This window comes from Eleginops maclovinus, chromosome 18 (genome assembly GCF_036324505.1).
Source record: "Eleginops maclovinus isolate JMC-PN-2008 ecotype Puerto Natales chromosome 18, JC_Emac_rtc_rv5, whole genome shotgun sequence".
Classification (NCBI taxonomy): Eukaryota; Metazoa; Chordata; class Actinopteri; order Perciformes; family Eleginopidae; genus Eleginops; species Eleginops maclovinus.
The window spans coordinates 5898587-5919898 of NC_086366.1; the positions used below are offsets into that span (position 1 = coordinate 5898587).

General features: G+C 40.3%; 1 protein-coding gene across 3 annotated transcripts in view; it reads right to left on the bottom strand.

The window, feature by feature from the left end:
• The window catches only part of kcnab1a (potassium voltage-gated channel subfamily A regulatory beta subunit 1a), a 98952-nt gene that overhangs the window by 36120 nt on the left and 41520 nt on the right, over positions 1 to 21312 (bottom strand). The window contains exon 1 of one of the 3 annotated variants that reach the window (XM_063907196.1): positions 2087 to 2138. The exons of the other annotated variants lie outside the window; for them this stretch is intronic. The gene's annotated coding sequence lies outside the window, so the exon portion shown is untranslated. Of the gene's footprint in view, positions 1 to 2086; positions 2139 to 21312 lie in introns of those variants that run through there. 3 annotated transcript variants of the gene reach the window in all.

Below are 21312 nucleotides of genomic sequence, written 5' to 3' on the forward strand. Positions count from 1 at the left end.
TACAGGATGCAACGCAATCTTTATATAAAGTGAATTTCATGGGTTAATATGTAATAATAACATATGCACTATTAAATATTAAAAAGCATGTTAATGTGAAGAAACTTTGTAAAAAATAAATGCTTTTTGAAGGAAAACTGTAAAGATTCAGTTACTTAAAAAGAAGACTTTGCAGCTGGCATGTGTAAATCTCTCTCATCCTTTCACACAGATCAATGATATGCCCATCCTCTCACCCTCTTTTCACCTCCCACTTTCATGCCATCATATTTTAAACATGGAAACTCTGCAGCCTACCCACTGCACACATCTATCACTATCACTCACACCTTCAATCCTGTCAAAATGCCTGATTTATGTAGCAAAAAAAAGTAACATAAAAACCTCTCACTTTCCGTCTAACAGTGGCTTCTGTCCTGTGAGTTTCTGGTTTTCTACTCTTAACATCTTGCAGCAGATTTATCCACATCCCCAGAGGGAATAAAAAGCGCTGTTCAAGCTCTGCCAATGTGACAGTGAGGTTGAGAGGAAGAGACGTAAAGAATAAAGCCATTATATTATATAGACTTAATCATATGGGGGGAGAATCTGACATTCATATGCAGCGATAGCGAGTTGTAATAAAACATTTGCTTATGATATGTTACCGGTAAAAAGGTTGCCATGTTAACGACTTCACTTGAGGAAAAAGAAATGCCATCTGGAGATAATCACCATTCTGCATGGACTAATTATCTCCCCATATCTAATTGACTGAGTGCAATCACAGCAATGAAATTATGATGAGAGGACGGAAATCTCTGAAAGATTGTAAACAAGTGAAGCTGAGAGAAAGAAACCAGCATAGCCTACACGGCACTTCCAAGAGGGAAGCTGATGACTTTGTGTATATTGCGATTAATGATCTACTAATTAAATAACGATTTACTTCATATTGGGGGTGAAAAATGACACCAATTAAGTTGCCCCAGCTCCCATAGTGAGAGCGAGCAAAAAACATCAATTAATCACACTCAGCATCAACGCTAACGCCTGTGACCTTTGCCTAATTCACCTAAAAAAAGGAAGCAAAAGTGACTGGATGCTTTCCTCTTGAATTGTCTTTTAATTTTTGCTGTTATTTTTTTGTCCTGAAGTCACATTTAAAAATCACCGGTTTCCATGAGAGCCCAAGTTATTCTGAATTTACTATAATCATCAGCGCTTAGACTGTTTATGAAGGTTCTTACGGGTAAAAAATCATGAGTTAAAACTATCATTCTGTCTCTTGTGTCCGATGTTACCGTTTTAAAACCCTGAAGAGTTTTAGGCTACAGGTGATTTCCTTTGTTTTTTGTAGTTATCATCAAATCCAGCGAAAACCAAAACCGTAATGAATGTTGGGAGACATATCCTATTGTTTTTAAATTAACCTAAGCAGGATTATTTAGTTTCACTATATTCCACATTCAGCATCTAAAGACACAGTTGAGTCAGTTTTTAATGCAAATATTCCCCCAAAAATGGTCCCAACAGTGCCCAGCTGTTTTAAACATCATTTCTACTTTGCAACAGGGTGCAGATAGCATTGTTAGCTATGGACCCCCAGGTGCAAATATCATATGCCTTTAGAAAACAAATTTGCACTAACCTATAAAGTTCCTTAGGAAGAACATTAATTCTAAAATCACCATCGAAAAATCCCTTTGAAAGCAAGCTGCATGTGTGTGTGTGTGTGTGTGTGTGTGTGTGTGTGTGTGTGTGTGTGTGTGTGTGTGTGTGTGTGTGTGTGTGTGTGTGTGTGTGTGTGTGTGTGTGTGACCCTGCCTCAGTCATGCATTCATAAATACATGATAGGTGAACATGCCCAACTGTACATCTGCACCTGCTCCCATATTGATCCTGCATGTGTCTGTACCTGTGCATCCATAACTGTGTCTTTGAACTAAGGGGCAATCTCAGCAGTGGGGCTATTTCATGCCTATCAAGCGCCAAGCTCTAAAAGTGGCTGGGGTTGTGTGGCGAAGTGAGGGGGCAGCTCTCAAAGGCTACATCCAGGCAGACTAATGCAGCAGCCTGTGTATGTGAGTAATATAAAAGCTGTCACCTGGCAAGCGAGGCGAGAGAACAGCACCGATGGGACCAGTAAGAAGCATATTTTTAGCCAATCCGCCTTTCGACACCTCCACAGTTGCGGATACAATATAGGCTGTGACCAGAGCGGTAATTGTGTGGCGAGAGATTTGTGGCGCTGCCACATGTGTGGTTGATGCAGTACTGAGATTGTGCTAGCATGCATTTTTTCATCATGGTGCATGCACCTCGTGAATGAATGCAGCGCGTAGAGATTAAATATAGTCACACTCCAGTTGAGAGATCAACACCTCCTGCTAAATTCCAGCCAGAAATAGAAAAACGGAGAACTCGTGTTCAAACTCCTTCATGCAGCTCTAAGCTTTCTGCAAAATGCAATGCTTCAACAAGTCATAGATCTATAAAATATGTGCATTACTTAAGCAGTACCTATGTAAATGAAACGTTGTACCTATGCTCTGTGTTACTGTGTAAGCTTCTAGCAGCACACTTCCCTGTAAGAGTCCGAGTATTCACTATGCTCATACACTTTGCATGTTGCCTGCTATATGGAGATGTTTTATTTGCATGTTTTCTGTCCTCTATTGTCCTGGAAAAAGCGCCGTCTGTACACCTATTTATTAATTGTTTCAAATGCAAAATGATTATCTTGCTAGCATTCATTAAACACATGCTCATTGGAGATGTCATAATTAAATTAATGCCAATAACATCAATGCTACTTCCTCCGGTATCCTTCTTAGGTTTTACTGCCTGTGCATTGTCATTTATCATAAAACCTCAGAATAATGTTTCAGTTTTCAGACAGATTAATGAGAGAGATTTAGAACTGCTGCTGTAATCAATTTGTTTGTCGATATAGGAAAATAAAAAGAACAAACACTGTAGTGTAAAATCACACCACCAGGAGCCATAACAATTGACTATGCACTGCAGCTACTTCCATCCTTTTACCTTAGTCAGAACAGGATTGCTGTCCTGGTGGACCCTTTGTTATGTAAAACATAAACACACCTCTTGATTTTTCTCCTGAGGTACATTTGCACTAAGTTTGGCACTAAAAATGCAAATGACCCACAATTAGCTTCTCGTTCACAGAGACAAGCTACAGATGTATGTGAGCATGTGTAATGGTGTTACTCGATCAGGAGGAGAAAGGCACTGAGGAGACGCTGAGTGGATGTTTAACTATGATTCAGATACATTCATGTAGTGTTGTATACAGTATGTATATATATTACTATGTAAGTATTATAATAATGATAGTAGTTATTTCCCAGGGCTATCAACGGTTGTGATTAATCTGGAAACCGTGATAAAAACAAAAGAAAGAAAAATATTCAAATACCAAATTTGATCCAAAGTTGCTCTGGTAGTTTCAAGTGGATGTATTCAATGAATCACATGGCAGTGAAAAGGCAAAGACAGCAGAGGAAGGGAGACAAGACACATGTGTTACACTGACTGGAGCCCATCAGTAATAACCATCACTACCTCGACCATAACTCCCACAATGCACTGGTTCTTAAGGTGAAAACGGAGGAAAGGTGTTTTGCTGAACCATGCTCCAGTCCAAGTGTCACAGGAGTGTGAGAGAGTGGACAGGGTCACCACTGCAGGAACAGATAGTGATTCAGTATGATAGCAGCAGAGATAATGAGCCCTGTGTAGCACACATTATGCAGAGGGGGATCACAGCGGCTCTCCGTCAAGAGTCGGAAAGCTCTCGGACTTTATGCTGGTAATTCAGAAATTGTGTAATAATAAAAAGGAACAAACCCTCTGAATTCTCTTACCAGTTTGTCATTAATGTCCTTACCTTAACATATACGCACACCAGTAATTGTGTGCACAGTTTAACAGTAGTTCCTGAAGGAGACAGCACAGCCCCGGATGTGGCTGCAGTGACTCAGAGTCGCTGCGTGGGCTAAAGATCCTCACATTTCAGGCCTGAATCACCCCGTCTCTGATCAATTTGTTATCAAGTTGCTCGCTGTTCACCAACAGACACTGACTAGTTTCCGAAGCTATGTAAAGCCGGTGCAAGCGGAAAATGGAGAAGCAATATCCACAAGTCAAGCTCTGTAACGCTGTACAATGTTTTTCTGGCACACAGTCGGGTAATTCTCTGATATTTGGCCCTATTTTATTTCCCCTTTGCTATTTGTTCAGGTTATATTCAAGGTGATATCCACCAAAAAATGAGTGCCCCACCTGCGTCTCAAACAAATCAATTTCCTTTCAATTTGCAGCATGCTGATGGGAATCCGAAGCGTTTCCAGCAGTTTCTAAACACTGTGTACTCGCAGGGCAGAAGATTATGATATTGGTAAAGGGGGGCTGCAGCAACTTCAAGAGCAAACCAAGGACAGACTGTGGAGGAACTGCTGACGGAGGAGTAAGAAACTTTTTCATCCAAGTTTTGTTTCTAAAAGAACTGGCACTTTCTTTTGTTTCTGGTAACAGCTGCTGTGTAGAAATTCAGAAGAAATCAGAGATACGAAAATGAGTCATAGGGGAGTAAACCGTGAGGGTGACTCCGCAAAAAGTCTAAAAGACGCTCAGATTTACGATGTTTATACTCAACTTCTGTTAGTAATGCAAAACCACAAGCAGGAGTCTACAACAAAACACTATTCAGAGCATTGCATGGTGTTCTTTTTTTGAGAAGGAGGAAAAATCAATGTATTCTTCATAGTGTGTAACCCACATAGCTCTGGTATCATTTCCCCAAACCCTCAACTGTAAACCTAGATGACTGCAGAGCCCCGAGGCAAAACAAAACAAAACAAATATTAAGAGATTCTTAGAACACACCATATGCTCTTTCAGCAAAAACTGCAACACACACACACACACACACACACACACACACACACACACACACACACACACACACACACACACACACACACACACACACACACACACACACACACACACACACACACACACACACACACACCACACACACACACACACACACACACACACACACACACACACACACACACACACACACACACACACACACACACACACACACACACACACACACACACACACACACACACACACACACACACACACACACACACACACACACACACACAGCTTGAACAGTTGTAATGCTATCCTGAGCGTGTTAAGGACAACCATAAAAAAGGTGACATTTAAACTCTGCAGGCAAAAATGTGTGGGGCATTCCACGGCATCAGAGAGCATCTTCCCAAAAGCCGGGTTCACTGTGAGCGTGACACGGTGCTCACTTCTCCACGACAAAGTGTGTTTCTTCCTATGGGAAAAACAAAACCTTTGTGCTTAGGAATGATTAGCATTTTTGGTCGCGTAGGGTCGGACCGCTCTGCACTGTGACACATCTGATCTTTGCACGTGTAACATTACTTATATTTCAAAGGCTTACTATTATAGTTTCATTTTATATTTTAGAAGTAGCACAACACACCAATGTACAATTTGAGCTTTCTCAGCCTTGGAACTAAAACCCTTTGGTGTATCCAAAAAGATGTATAATTTATAATCAAAACGGTTCTGACAACTACGCTTGAATTGACGACTACTGGTCAACTAGAGAAATCTTAAGTGGAGGGCAGCCCTAGAACTTTAGTACGTGAATTTAAACTCTGCAAACTTAAATCCAGCACATACACTTTCACATCATTTTGAATGGTTGCTTGAATATAGCAAGTTGGAGAACATTATAAAATACCAGCTGCATTTAGCAAATAGTATAACAAATGTAAAGGAATCAATAACGGGAAGTAATGCGAGTAATGTTAGATCGGTACCTTTATAAGGATTTGGAAAATGTTGGGTTTGTCTTACGAGTAAAACACAATCACAGAAGTTCTGGTCTCTTTCTTAAAGTTATCCAAAGTCAATGTATACATTGATTCAGCCTCGGAAAACAAAGCATCAGCATCGGCAAGAGGAGGAGAAGATAAAGTACATTTCTAAAGCCTGAACGGAGAGGCCGGCCATCTTTCATTTAAGAATGAAGATCAATGCTTTTAGACTAATATCTTTTCCTAAAAAAAGAGGTCCATTGTAATCGAAACAGGAATGTTTACTCACCAGTTGAAAGTGTTGCTCTCTGTGGCATCCCTCACACACAAAGTTTCCCTTCTGGTAAAAAGGGTTCATTTGGTTGCCTATTTGACTTGCCACATAACTCACTGTGAGTGTGTTTCCATTGTGTGTGCAGAGTGATGTGCCTATAAAGTGTAATAGAAATCGATGTGTGCACACGACACACCCCTGTAAGTACTCTTGTGATTTCACAACCTTGCAGTTTGTAGTGATGATTTATATCACTGTTCAGCCCGGATTTAATTTACTGCAGCAGGACGTGAACGTAATGTCTCCTGTTACATGTAAAACTCTTTTTAAATATCTTAATACATAATAAAGCTCTCCTCTTGCATGGAAAACACGCTGAGAGACACTTTTACTTGTGTGAGCAGCTGGTTAGACAATCTGCTGCATGTCACTCCCAATTAGAGTGCGTTAAAGTTTTATTTGCTCGCTGAACACAAGTAGAGTTGTTCTGGATTTACACGCTTTGGGAAATTACAGCCACATCAGATTCCCATGGATTTAAGTGATGCCACAAACTGTAATCTGCATTAAATATGGATTAGAGCATCTTCCTGTCTGCAAACAAATGAGGAATTAACAACAACAAGCCCTCGATGTTGTGGTAAAAGTAAATGAAATGTAACGAGACATCTCTACGCAGAGATCCACCCTATCTTTCAAACACATTGCCTTAATATTCAAAAGGCTCCTAGTAGCGGGTAAAGCCGTCGCATTAATACAGAAAAGCAGCTTACAGTGATGACTCTGCAATGTGCATGATAACATTTACAAATTAGGAGAGACAGGAGCGTATGCCAGGCCGATGGCCGTGAAATAACAGTCAGCAGAATTTTCTGTCTGATGTCCAAAGATCTGTCTGGCTACGGGTGCCGTCTATAATCAGCATCTGTGTTGCTGTAAAGGGGAACAGTAGTTGGAATTGTGTCAGAATGCTGCAGAGGGAGGAACAGAAGGAGGCGGAGAAACTGAAACAGCAGGGAACGTAGAGATACTGTAATTAGATGGTCTTGTCACTACTGAATCGTGCGTTAAAATCCCAAAATGTGTGTGTGAGTCGCGAGCTTAAATGTCTTATATTTTCTATTAAATTACTGAATTAACTCACTTGGGTAAAGGGGTTCTACTCTGCTTTCTGGGGTTTTCCTCTCCTGTAGTGTTTTTTTTATAGGTTTTTGTGGATGTAAATGGTCTGCAAAGGCTAAAATGTTCCCTCCAGAGAGGTTTCTCTCACAAACACTCACCCCCCTGCCTGGCATGCCTCCACTGGACTCCTTTGTTTAATTCATGAACATAGTGACATCACTAGCACTCCAACATATCGTACGTGATAGGCTAAGGGGTGGGACATCTTTAAGGGGTTTACCAATCACAACAGAGCCAGCCAGCTAACTCATCAGTACAGACTGGGCTCTGGTTTCAGACAGAGGGTGAAACTACATGCTGCAGCACAGGCAGTGTGAGTTTTTTGAACATTAAAGCATGGAGACATGTCCCAGTAGAGACACAAAATACTGATATGAACCGGAAAATTAGCAGAATGTCGTCTTTAAAGCACAAGGGCAGTGGTGGCAAAGTCCATAGGGGCTTGGCCTTGGAACTGGAAGGTCACCAGTTCAAGTCCCCGAAAGACCAAGTGCTACCGTGGTGTCCCTGAGAAAGGCACCGCACACTGCTCCCCAGGCGCCGTACATATGGCAGCCCACTGCTCCTAACACTAGGATGGGTCAAACGCAGAATGTAAAATTTCCCCTCTGTGGGACGATTAACGGTATCCTTCCTTCTTCTTCTAACTGTATAAACCTCATGGTAAATAGATTGATCACCTAAACCAATGACTAAAGAGAATCAACATGATTTGCAGCATGTTCAATAGGTCATTAAATAGACTAATGAAGAATTCAATCAATAAAGGAGAGTGATGTCTGGACACATCTTTAACACACACACACACACACACACACACACACACACACACACACACACACACACACACACACACACACACACACACACACACACACACACACACACACACACACACACACACACACACACACACACACACACACACACACACACACACACACACACACACCGTCGTGAATACACATGTTTTTTTTCACTACGATTTCATTTTTTTGTTTTCAAGGGCCATGTCTTGAAGAAATGATATGGAATTGAGTGCACAAATGAATTCCCTGCACCATTTACTTTACCTTTATTGAAACTGCAAAGTAAAAAAAATAATTGCCTTTACAAAATGCCTGAACACTGAGGTTTCTTTCACTTCACTGACTGTAGGTATTGTTAGTTAAAGTAATTAGTGATTCAATTAAGATTTCCCGGTATTTTTCTGCAGCATGGAAGCAAGCCTCAATGGAGCTGATAAACTGAACCTATACAATTTATACAACAAGTAAACTGAATACATTCATATATAAGTATTGAATGAGAGCTGTGGTGACATTTGAATGTACTCGTAGTATCCACAGGTCCATTAGGAATTCTTTGAAAGCACGTACTCCATCACGCTATTCCATAGGAACTAGTCATAGTAGTTCGACACACAATCAAACCACCTGACATTACCTCCCACTCTAATTTATGCAGCCTATAGCAGGGACCCAATGACTATCTGACAATGAGTATAATTATTTATTTAAAGCAGATAAGCATTTCTTTTATCTACTGGGTCATGGCCTAAAGAAACACAATGTCCAACAAGCACGTCAATCCATGAGCAGATGGGAAGGTCCACCAGGAATGAGTTGCACTGAGCGATTAGTATTCAATAAATCAAACGATGTCTTGGCGACGGGGGGAACCGACATGAGCTCTCTTTTAATATTCTATGCACAGTGTAAGAGAGACATCACAATTAGGGCTTTTGTTTAAGAGTGCATTCAGTCCACGTGGCTTTAGATAGCATGATAAACGTGTCTTTACTCTTTCTCTTATCTCTGGGTATCATGCAAGAACAAGAAAACATAAGGAAAAAAGCAGAACGTGAGCATCAGTTCAGATCGTGTTGCCTTCAGGTCACAATGTTCTACTGTCAGCATCTATCTCCTTCTAGATGGAGAAACATGAATAACATTCGCATGGAAACATATGTTGTACAGTTTCCTCTCCCCTCAGTTGTTCGTGTGGACAGAGGCACATTTAAAGCAGTGCAGTTTATCATGCAAGTCTGTCCAGAAAGGTCTGAAAAGCTCTCACATGAGTTTGTTTCCTCACAGTATAATGGATTATGTATATACCTGAATTAGGACAGAAAACACCATATATTATAGGAGAGACAACTGTCATACTTTGGGCTAAGGATGGAAGTTTAAGATAATTACATTTCCTTAAAACCTTCCAAAAATAATGATAACAAAAATGCCTTAATGCTTTTTGGGGTTTCCCTTTCCTGCAGTGTGTTCTATAGGTTTTGGTGCATGTAAATGGTCTGCATGGGCTAAAATCCCAGTGTCCCCTCCAGAGGGGGTTTCTCTCCCTCACACTCCCCCCCTGCCTGAAACACTTCCATTGGACTCCTTCGTTTACTTACGGAACATAATGACATCACTATGTAATACTTGCGCTTCTATTGGCTAGCGCAACACATTCTACGGATGTGTAAGCTGTTGAACAATCACAAGAGAAACGGCCAGCTAACCAATCAGAGCAGGCTGGGCTCTGGTTTCAGACAGAAGGTGAAAAGAGGTGCTGCAGCACAGGCAGTATGAGAAACATAAAGAGCTTTTTGAAATTAAAGCATGGAGACATGTCCCAGTAGAGGCACAACATACTAATATGAACCTGATAATACTTGAATTGACACACAGACAAAAAAAGGCATACAAAAGCAAAATAATTAAAGATGCATGGACATTAGCTTTTACCAGCGTAGACACTATACAGTAGTACTGACACACATTCACACACATTTAAGTGCAGAGATTGAATCAAATGTGCTCGTTGGATGCAGAGAAAAGTCGGAGCCAGCAGTTTTTCTGGCCATGACTGTGGAGGTTTGAGAGCGGGAGTGTGTGGGACAGAATCAATAAATACTAAAAGAACCAGAAACGCTTCGATGCATTCACTAAATTACTGCCTCATACACTTCGCTGCACATGCACACACACAAACATGGATACTGGTACGGATTCACACATGCATTTCTGCACTCCAATAATGGTCTGCACATGCACACACACACACACACACAAGTAACAGGGTTAAAATGAACAGTTTAATAAATGTCAGGCATAAAACTGCTGTGGACCATAAAGCGTCTAATATACACACACAGGCTCTCCCAGGGGAGGGACAAACCCTGCTGAATCTCCAGCATGTTATTATTACTCATTGCTTTTTAATGGGTGTTATTACTGTGTGGTTTTATAGAGCTAATAAATGACAAGGAAAAAGCAAAGATAAAAGGAGCTACCCTTTTTATTTTATTTAGAATCGTAAAAAACTTTGTGATGTAATGTGTGAAATGTTCTGTAAGAGTCAAATAAATCAGAGTTGGTTATTAGGAGGCAGGAACAGCGTTTCTGTTTTTACAAAAGAAAAGCAGCTGCATCCTTTCAGACAGGGAGGCAGAGGTCACAGCGTCGCAGGGTTTTTACACATAAAAGGAAAGTGTTTCTTCCGCGCCGGACAATGTTTCTTCATGCGTCTGCCGACCTGATAAGACCCTTAAATGGGCAAGCACATTAATAAAGATTTTGGAAAGTTAATCAATTGCTCTATTCCAATGTATCGAGATAAAATGACACAATTTCATTATTCTTTTTCCTCCAAAATGTGACCTTTTATGTCCAACTTATGTTCTGTATTTCCCGAGATATATCGCCCCATATTATATGCACGTTCCACTGAAGTCAAACAAAACACAACACCTATTTTACATCCATGAAACACTAACGTTACACCCATATTACACTCAGGCATTAAACACCCAAATTACTGTTATAACACCCATTGTTCCCCCATATTACACTCACACTGCCCTGTTATTGCACCCATTTATCTGATTATCTGTAGAGTATAGGTCTTAAAACATAAGTATATCTGAGTGATTACCCCTGTTTTATACCCTTATCTGTGCAATGTTCCCTCCAGACACCCAATGCCTTGAAAGCAAAGTTGTAAAAACTGTTATTCATTATCTTTCGACAGTCATTTATAAAATCATACTTAAAAAACTCAATTTTCTAAAACAAAATCTCCCCTGTACCATCTTCGACTGCCATTTTGGATTTTGATAGAAAAGAAGAGTATATTTCTTAGCTTAAAGTTACATGATTACCTGATTACATGACTCATCCCTCCTTCAATGTTTCTCATAGCACCCTCTTAATGCCCCTCACCCCTACAGCCTGTCGCATCTCCCAGAATACAGACATCATTTTTGGACGGGAAAAGTCTTTGTTTGTTTTCTTGTTCTTATCTCCAGAGTTCTTTTTTTTAAAGCTCATTTGTCATGTTTTTAATGCAATATGTATGTTCTGTTTTCAAGACATAATACTCTTATATTGTAATTTACAAAAGGTGATTGTTTGACATTTAGATCACAGAGGCTGAATCCAGCCCGGCGTCCTGCCTGCTGTGTGACAACTGAATCCCTTCAGGGATCAACAAAAGTCTCCAGCTCTTTGATTCAATCGTAGGATAAATAAAGGTTAATGAAATAAAAGCAAATCTTGAAGATGACCTTTGCCGAACTACAATGGGATTAAGAATGAATGTGAATGTTGCACACTTGGACAGAAAAGGGTCTTCCAAATGAGAATAATCAATCATTTCCTTTTCCTTTATTTGTTCTGAAGGTACAGAAACACTTGCATCGGGCTACTTTCTGTCGGCTATGTCTAATAAGTGATGGATCTTAGTAAATATTTGTTTATTCTAACACTTGCACAAGTCTGCCTTGCAATAAACCCACAAAACACACCTTATTATTTAGCTACAGGAGATTCCACTGAAGGAATTAGTCCGTATTTGCTAGCATTCTTTTCAGATGATAAAATGAGACATAAATCTTATATCTGCATTATCGCGATTGTTACACTTAAACAATCATTATGTTAAAACAGGCACCAAATAATTCAAAGCTTGGGATACAGACTCTACTAAATAAACCAACAACTTGACTCACAATGGTTTTTTAAATTTAAAACGATCAGTACAGCGCTTGAGGTTTTCTGTAACGGTCCAAGTCTGGTTACATTTTCTTTTCCATCAACCAGTCTTTTTTTCTTCTTGTTCTCTCTGGCTTTTGTTTTTTACTGGGGACAGTTTAGCCATCATGAATCCAAAGCTACTTGCTCTCCACAAATATAAACGTACAGTAATTACTCAAAAACTATTCCATGTTTTTCTTTCTCTGATGGATGAAAACTAATGTTTGTCCACAGCTGAAGTTAAATTGACCGGACTTCTTTCTGCGGATTGATGTGACTGCACTTTGTTCGTGTCCTCGTTAGCAACTGTCTGCTAGCGTTAAATAGTTGACCTTTGGAATGTTCAAACTGACCAATCAGAATCAAGTATTCAGCTAACTGTGTCATAACCACAAGTACTTAATTGGTTTATGATCACATTTTAGAACATCTCACGCAGCCGGTACAGTTTCTACATGCTGACTGTAGCGATGGCTCTGCACAGCACTTGGAGGAATAGAGGCAGCTTCTTCATGCGCTCTACTCTTCGGTTGGTCCAGTTGTGAATTAGTTCATGTCGACTATAAGCACACTCAGTCGTACTTGATCATTCACTCATCCTGCATTATTCACAGCGCAGCACCACTGCTCGCTCTGCCATGAACCATACTGCAGCACCCCGACTCTCTCTCCACCTATGCTGTATACGTCCCTTTAAAGTCTGTCCTCTCAAAGATCATTAACTACTTCCATATTGAATTTTATTTTATTGTTAGGGGCCCTATTGTGCTTTTTGGGGGTATCACTTTCCTGTAGTGTGGTATTTTGTGCATATAAATGGTCTGCAAAGGCTAAAATCCCATAGTTCCCTCCCTCTTGCAGACCATTCACATGCACCTAAACCTTTATAACACACTACAGGAAAGTTAAAACCTCAAAAAGCTTAATGTGGCCTCTTTATCTTTCATGTAGTTTACACAGAGGACATCATTATTATTATTAAAGTTCATTATTTCAACATTTGCTGGACTGCACTTCTGCTTCCCAGAGCTATTAAGTGTCAGAGGAAATAACAGGCAGGTAGAGAGCATGGTTTGTTCAGAGATATAAGAGATGAATTACCTAAACACAGCATAACATAAGTCCCTAGGTGTGTTGTCAGCTGTTTGTGAAGGCCTAATAGTTCATCAGACCCTCAAAGAGTGAGTGTGATGAATTAAGCTTCAGGTAGGAAGTGCTGGCTAAGTGATGCAAACAGATTCATTTGTGCCGGCTGACTAAACTATAATGAACCAGAAAGAAACAAGCAGAATAACATCATTAAAACAGTAATCTCCACATGGGTCCCTGTTGACCTCTTTGCTGCTTCAGTTAGTCTTTCTTTCATCCCAAAAATGTCGGCAATTTCCAAATTATACTGTGGCTTCAACAAAGATTACACATACCAGCACATATTAGGTCTTACAGGACACAACCCATGCTCAAAGGAAAAGGAGAATGGAAATGAGGCTATGGGGGTAATTATAGGAGCAGGAGAAAGATCAGTCACTGAAGCTACAATTAGCAAAGTGTCTCATTGAAACCACACTTATGCAATGTGGAGATCATAAAGTGCAGGGATGATATATTTTTGTAGGCCGACCCTGAAGGGACCATTGCAAGGGCTCCCTTGGGCTTGGGATTTTGCATTGTTGCAAAACATAATCCGTGGCAGACAAATGTTTATGATACTTACAGGTTTTGTTCAGCAGGATAACTTTCCCATGTTAACTCCACTTGATTTTTTAAGCAAAAGCTAACGTTAGGCTATAAAGGAACTACAGCACGGTCACATGACTTCACCACTGCTAAGCTAAAAACGGCTAATGTTGGGCGTGATGACCAATCGTCTAATTTAGACACTTTAGAAACCGTGGTTTTTAAATTCACCAGGGGGGTATTTACTGACGGATTTCCTGTCGTAGGACAAACGTTAAAATCTCTTCAGTTGTGTTAACCTCAGATTAATTCCTGAGATCTATGAACCGTGAATACTCAGGTTAATCTCGACTGAGCCTCCGATATAAATCTGCTACGTATGCAGTATCCAGTTGAGCAGGTTGTTGGTTCCAAATGGAAACTAGTATTCGGTGGAAAAGCACTATCAGGTGCCATCCTGATCCTTTCAGAATCACCTTACTGTTATGCATTTGTAATATATACAATGAGACAGTAAGTGATAGCAAATAAACGCCTACAGTGTGGGGTGAAGAGTTTGCAAGTGTAAGCTGAATCCAGGAGAATCTTAGAGCAGACACTCAAGTGAGGACAGGAGAAAGGAAATATGATCAGCATGCTTCTCAATTACAGTAATGAGTTTGAATGGAGTTATTATATCTACCTTGCCAGTGTTGCTATCAGTCTTGCTTTCTAACGTCTATAACCACAGACAAGATTCCACATTAATGTGGTACAGATCCCGTCACTAATGACGGTTATACAGTTATCAGCATTCGAATCAATGAGAAGAAGATCCCCACTTTCCTCCGGTTAGGAGAGGTAATTGACATGTGAAGGTACTCTGGGTGTCTTACAGGAGGTTTAAAATTACAACGGCTTCTTAAGCGCTACTTGAGGATTAGTACAGCAGAGATAAGAGGTCAAGGCTCTTCATGAAGACTTTAGTGTGTTAACGCAAATTAAAAGTTGTTAAAAAAGAAAAGGAGAGCAATCTATCTTAGTCATATAAAGAATAAGACAAGGTTCCTTCTCTTATTTCTCTCCATTCTTCAATGACTCAATCAAATCCTGTCTTTCTTTACTCACTGTCTTTAACACCCGACACACACACACACCAACTCCCTTTAAAGAGGACCTATTATTCTCCTTTTCAAGTTCATATTTGTATTTAGTGCCTCTACTGGGACATGTCTCCGTGCTTTAATGTTCAAAAAGCTCTTTATTGTTCTCATACTGCCTGTGCTGCAGTACCTCTTTTCACCCTCTGTCTGAAACCAGAGCCCAGTCTGCTCTGATTGGTTAGGTGGCCGGCTCTGTTGTGAGATGTCCCACCCCTTAGCCTATCATGTACAATGTGTCAGGGCGCTGGCCAATAGAAGCGTAAGTGCTACATATTGATGTCACTATGTTGTAAAAGTGAGGAGTCAAAAAAAAAAAGATAATAAGTGTCTCAAAACTCCCTCTTCTCGATTTGCATGGAATAAAAGAGTGTGTGTGTGTGTGTGTGTGTGTGTGTGTGTGTGTGTGTGTGTGTGTGTGTGTGTGTGTGTGTGTGTGTGAGCTCTACGATGTGATTGTCAGGGTTTCTGGAGCGTGTGATAGAGATGGAGACAAAAGAAAAGAAAAGACTGGCTCAGTGAGAAATTTACAAATGTGAAAACATCAAAAGTACCCATTTTTGAAAAGATCTCTATAAAAAATGTCTCTCGCGCACAATAATTAACCCTTACTGGATGCTGTGCACATCTTCCAAACATCCACAGACTGCTCAGTGGATATACAACATTATAAAACCACGTTTGCACAAACCAAAATGGAGCCACAAAACCTCCAGCAAGTCACTTCTTTTGCACTTATTCACCATCACCATGGAGATGAAAGTCAATTACATGGCCTTCATATGACACACACACACACACTTCCCCCACACCACCACTACACATGCAGATATAACCGAGTGAGACCACATGTGTACTGCACACACGCCATCAGCAAGCGTACATTAAATATTTAGTTTTGTCACATTCAAATGCAAGGCTGGTCCGACTCAAACTGCAGAGTCAAGATCCTTTTATTTTACTGGATGGACGACAAAACATCAAGAGTTGTTGCCAGTACATGCGAAACCTCCTCACTCACACACTGATGATAGCGCTGCTGAAAGAAACCTGCAGCCGTCACTGTATGACCTCTTGGACTGCAGCAACACTGTTGTGAACATAATATTTAATATGCCATTCTTTTGACTGTGTGAGTCCTAATTACCAAAATACAGATTTTTCCCATAAAATGTGAAATTGATGCCAGAAAACAATATTTCTGTCATCAAAAAGTGTTTAATTCCTCCACAAATATGAAAATAGTGTCAAAAACACAGTCAGATGGCAGAGGCAGCTTTGTTTTTATGTCCCGTTGTTGTTCACGTCCACGGCGCCATCTTGTATGCAGGTGCCACTGTGTCTCGCCAGAATTGATATATCTTACATACAAGATCAGCGCCACAGTATTGCCCTCGTACTATATTTTTCTAGAAAAAATCCCTGGAAATGAGTCAGCATTTTACCATGTAAACAATGAACTATTAGGATTCAAGTTTTTTTCATTGATACCCCCATATGTTACTCCTCATTGTGTCCTGAATAAAGAGTGAGTGTGCGCTTCTCTCTGGTCGCGTACTTCATCAAGGCCCAGCATCACTAAACTCTGAAAGTGTAAAATGTGAATGAGATGTCCATGCATGTCTTTGTGTGTAGAGTAGGATTATGTGAAAGTCAGCACAGCAGGCAGCAAACACGGCACTAGCCTCTGGGGCACAGTTAGGAGATTTTAATTAGCAAACAGCGCACAGTAACACCTCTTCCTCACACAGCGTTTAGTATGGCACGGCTGTCTGCAGGGGAAGAGGAAGAGAGGACAATTTAAAAAGGAAGGACATCACTTCAGAAAAGAGAGGCTGAAGGGGGTATATAATGTGAGGGAGGAAGTACATTTGAAAAAGGACATCTGTTAGGGGAGGAAGTGTGTGTCGTAATTCATACACACAGTGAGGAATGAGCAATTCACAGGCCCTTACTACACACAGTAGCCTACTCACAAATCATGTAGTACACATTCAAATGCAACGCACACATCGTTATTTGCCTAAAGTCGACAAAAATGTAATAGAACCAATAAATAATACTTCTGACAGCTTTCACTTTCTCTCTCCCCATCCTTTGAATTATTTCTGTACACTATTCTGACAGAAATTCAATTCAATTCATCTCATCAGCGACAAGTCCATGTTAATACACGACCAACGATCAAAGCACAGTTTTTGATAAAGGCCTTACAGTTTTAAACAATCTCTAATTTCTCACATTGACAATATTTAAACAGGTTCATGAAACACCAAAGAGCTTTAGATAGATCAGGGCTTCACGATTTTAAGCTAATCCTGATACAATATGAGACTTGATATGAGTTGTATAGCCGTAAAAAGCAGCAATTTCATACTTTTACTGTGTGTTTGTGAATGTGACAACGCATTCTCTGTCTCTGTACCCAGATGCGCCGTAGCCAACCAACCAGTGTCTGTTTAGGAAGTGAAGTACGGTGGCGGATGCGCTATAGCTGCCTGAAACGCTTCCATCGTGATCTTTTCATCTAAGAAAGTAGGCCCATGATACCATTTGTGTCTTATATTACCTTCGTAATCGCAACATGGCCTTTTCACCAAATCCTGCAGCTCTAAGATAGACCATCAATGTTCTTCAGGATTTGTAAATGTGCAACAGACAGAGAAAGAACAGAGGCTTCAACAGAGAAAAAGGGTCCCTGTTTTTCAGCTTCCTTCTACCCATTAAAATGAGAAATAAGGATGTAATCACTTCCATATAAAAGATTAGAATGAAAGAAAACTTCTGGCTGACACAGATTAACACGCTTTTGAATATCTTCTGCACACCAGCTGCACTGCAATTCACACTTCCTTGTTTCCTTTTGTCAGCCGGCAGGACACCATTCACAGTGGATCGTTGTAAATCCGGTAAAAGAGCCGTCAGGAGAGTTAGTGGAAGAGACAGAGGCCGGAGGATATCAGACCGCAGCAGTCAGTCTGATGGGACTCTAGTTTCTACACTGGGGCGGACTTTAGGATGTGGAGAGGTTTGAATGGAAATAACGAGTTTGCTTTAGTAGCTGCTCTCCTTTTAGAACAGTTTCTATCAATAGAAGAAGGGGAGTAAAGTTTACTTTTCTGCTGTATTTTCCCTGAGCAAGCTGGAGTTTGTCATGGTCACAATGGAAAACCTGGAAAAGCAGAAACTGCACGTTTCATAGTCATTTAGAGTGCCTGTGCCAAGTTTCTGCAAAGCAAGAGAGATGTTTCTTTTTCTATTCAAAGTGTACTGATATAAAAAGGTGTCACATGTCCAAATTGCACCACTTTTGGTCCCCAGAAAGACACTCTCATCTGGAAACCTGGAACCTTTCTTTAGCTTAGTGTTGGACCTCATGCCAATAGCCAATTTATTGTATTAATGTGCGCTCCACATCTCACTTATTACTGTTCTGTCATTTTGCTGTAGCTATGTGACTTTCCCCCTCTGAGGGACAAATTAACAAAATCCAATTCTGATTAGCATACAATCCTCAGTGTACTGATGGTTGCTTTTTAGTTTGCCCTATTTGAATCACTCTCCATTGAATAAACCTGACAACATATCCTTGCTCTCATTTTAATTAGAAAACCGCTCGAGAAGCATTTGATCGCGAACGACTCGATTATCCTTAACATCAAGGCTATTAGGACATAAAGCAGTTACACCAACAAGAACAGCTATACAATGCCAGGCAGCGCTATCATTATATTTGTATTTTTCCATTCATGACAAGCAGAGCTTCAGAGCCACCTGCAACAGACAGAGTGAAATATTGTATTCATATGTATGCACAGGGGTATTAGTCTTTTCAATTGCTACCACATAGGAGATAAAAGGTTGAAGTGGTAACGGCAGACCTGTCACTATAATTAATTTCACAGTCACTGCCTTTCAGGACGCCCAAGGGCACAGCAACAGTTCAGAAGCAAACTACCAGACAATTGGAGAAATGCCTGTTTGTTATTCGGCCCACAGTGCAGTGTAATTGGCCCCTGTAGGGATTTACTAGTATAATCGCTCATAGATTTGACACTATCTCTCTTTGCCGCCTGTCTCCGGGCTATATTCCCTGAATCTGTGGGAGCTGAATATCTTGTGTTTCCTTCTTTAATAGCATGAACAGAGAATAAACCTGTGACAAACCACATAAAGCCTCCACAGCTCAGGTGTTTACACATTGTAAGTATACTTGCTAGTGATACATTGGATAAAAAAGAAATAAATAGAACTATAATACCGACTTATTCTCATAATTCTGACTTTTCCTCAGAAGGACTTCAGAATTTGAACTCAGAATTCTGACTTTTTCTTAGTATTTTGACGTTTTCGAAAGATTCAGTTTTTCACAGAATTCAGATTTTTTTCTTCAAATTTAGACTTTTCCTTGAAATTCTGACTCTCTCAGAATTCTGAGTTTTTCTCAGAACTCCAAGTTTCTCTCCAAAGACCAGAGCCCAAAATTACTACTCAAATTGCATAAGTCTGCTTTTACTGTATCACACATATAACCATCTCCTTATCACTTTCCAAATATTCCTGACGCTCCTTCCCATACGGCTTAATGTCATTCTTTGAAAAAAAGAAAAGGATTTGTGTGTTTGTTTTTCAGTGTTTTAATTTAAATGCACCATTCAGCCAAGGACATGATTACCATGGCAACAAGCTGAGACAATGCGTTGATTTGGACCGTTGAGTATTCGTAGTGTGGATGTTTGGAGCGCCAGCATTCCTTTACTCATTACCACCCCTCTCATTTAATCCCTGTGGTATATCATTTGTTGTGAAAAAAAAGCTAGGTTGAAATGAACAGCTGTCATCTTTCTGTAAAGGGGCTTTCGGTGTCAGTGTGTTCACACGTTACTGGAAAATACTTGATTGAACATGACAATTAAAACATTTAGGTTCATCAGGTGCACACACAGAGCAGCTTCCCATCCCCTCCTGCATCATCAGGAAGGAACAACACACACACTTTTACAGCAGTTGCTAATTCACACCACTGTGCTGCGCAAGCTCTCAGCAGGCTGCATTCAAGGCGCTGACGCCAACCCTCCTCTGCCAAATTAGCACTTTGTGAGATGGCTCATGCAAAAGCTTCACAGCGCCTTCAGGTTTTTGTTTTTTTCTTATAGCAACACATGTTGAAATATCATCAGGAATGAGCTCTCTTTGCTTTACCAGTTCTTTCATTATTAGGCCTTTTCAAATTGATACATCAAAAGTGACTTAAAGACTTTTGGGAGGCGGCTTCTTCTTCAGGGTTGGGAGAGTTACTGTAGAAATGTATTCTGTTACAGTTATTATATACATGTTAAAATAATGTAAACAGCAGGAAACAGGAACAGCAGAAGAAGACAGACAGAAAGTAAACACTAACGGGAACAACAGAAGAAGACAGACAGGAAGTAAACACTAACGGGAACAACAGAAGAAGACGGACAGGAAGTAAACACTAACAGGAACAGCAGAAGAAGACGGACAGGAAGTAAACACTAATACCAACAGCAGAAGAAAACAGACAGGAAGTAAACACTAACAGGAACAGCAGAAGAAGACGGACAGGAAGTAAACACTAACGGGAACAATAGAAGAAGACAGACAGGAAGTAAACACTAACAGGAACAGCAGAAGAAGACGGACAGGAAGTAAACACTAACGGGAACAACAGAAGAAGACAGACAGGAAGTAAACACTAACTGGAACAGCAGAAGAAGACGGACAGGAAGTACATTTTAAGTTACGTTGCTGTTACAGCAGTTCCAGCCATTGGTACGCAGGGGAATGGACTATAGTTTCTTAGTGGAAGCACTTCAATTATCTATAAACCAATGGAATTATTTTAAATCAATATTGTCAATAAGTCAAGTCTTTGGTTTATTGAGTATGTAGACATTGATTTAAACAGTGCAGGATTCAAAATGCCCCCTTCTCCATGACATCACTGTAAAGAAACAGTGACACACCCTTATGATCGACCAAAGGTCTCTCAGGTGTTTTACTGAGAATGCTAATACCTGATTGGAGCAGATATGTGTGGAATTTAACAGAAGCCTGTTAGAGGATAGGGAAATATTCAACTCACAAATGCATTTCACACACTTCTA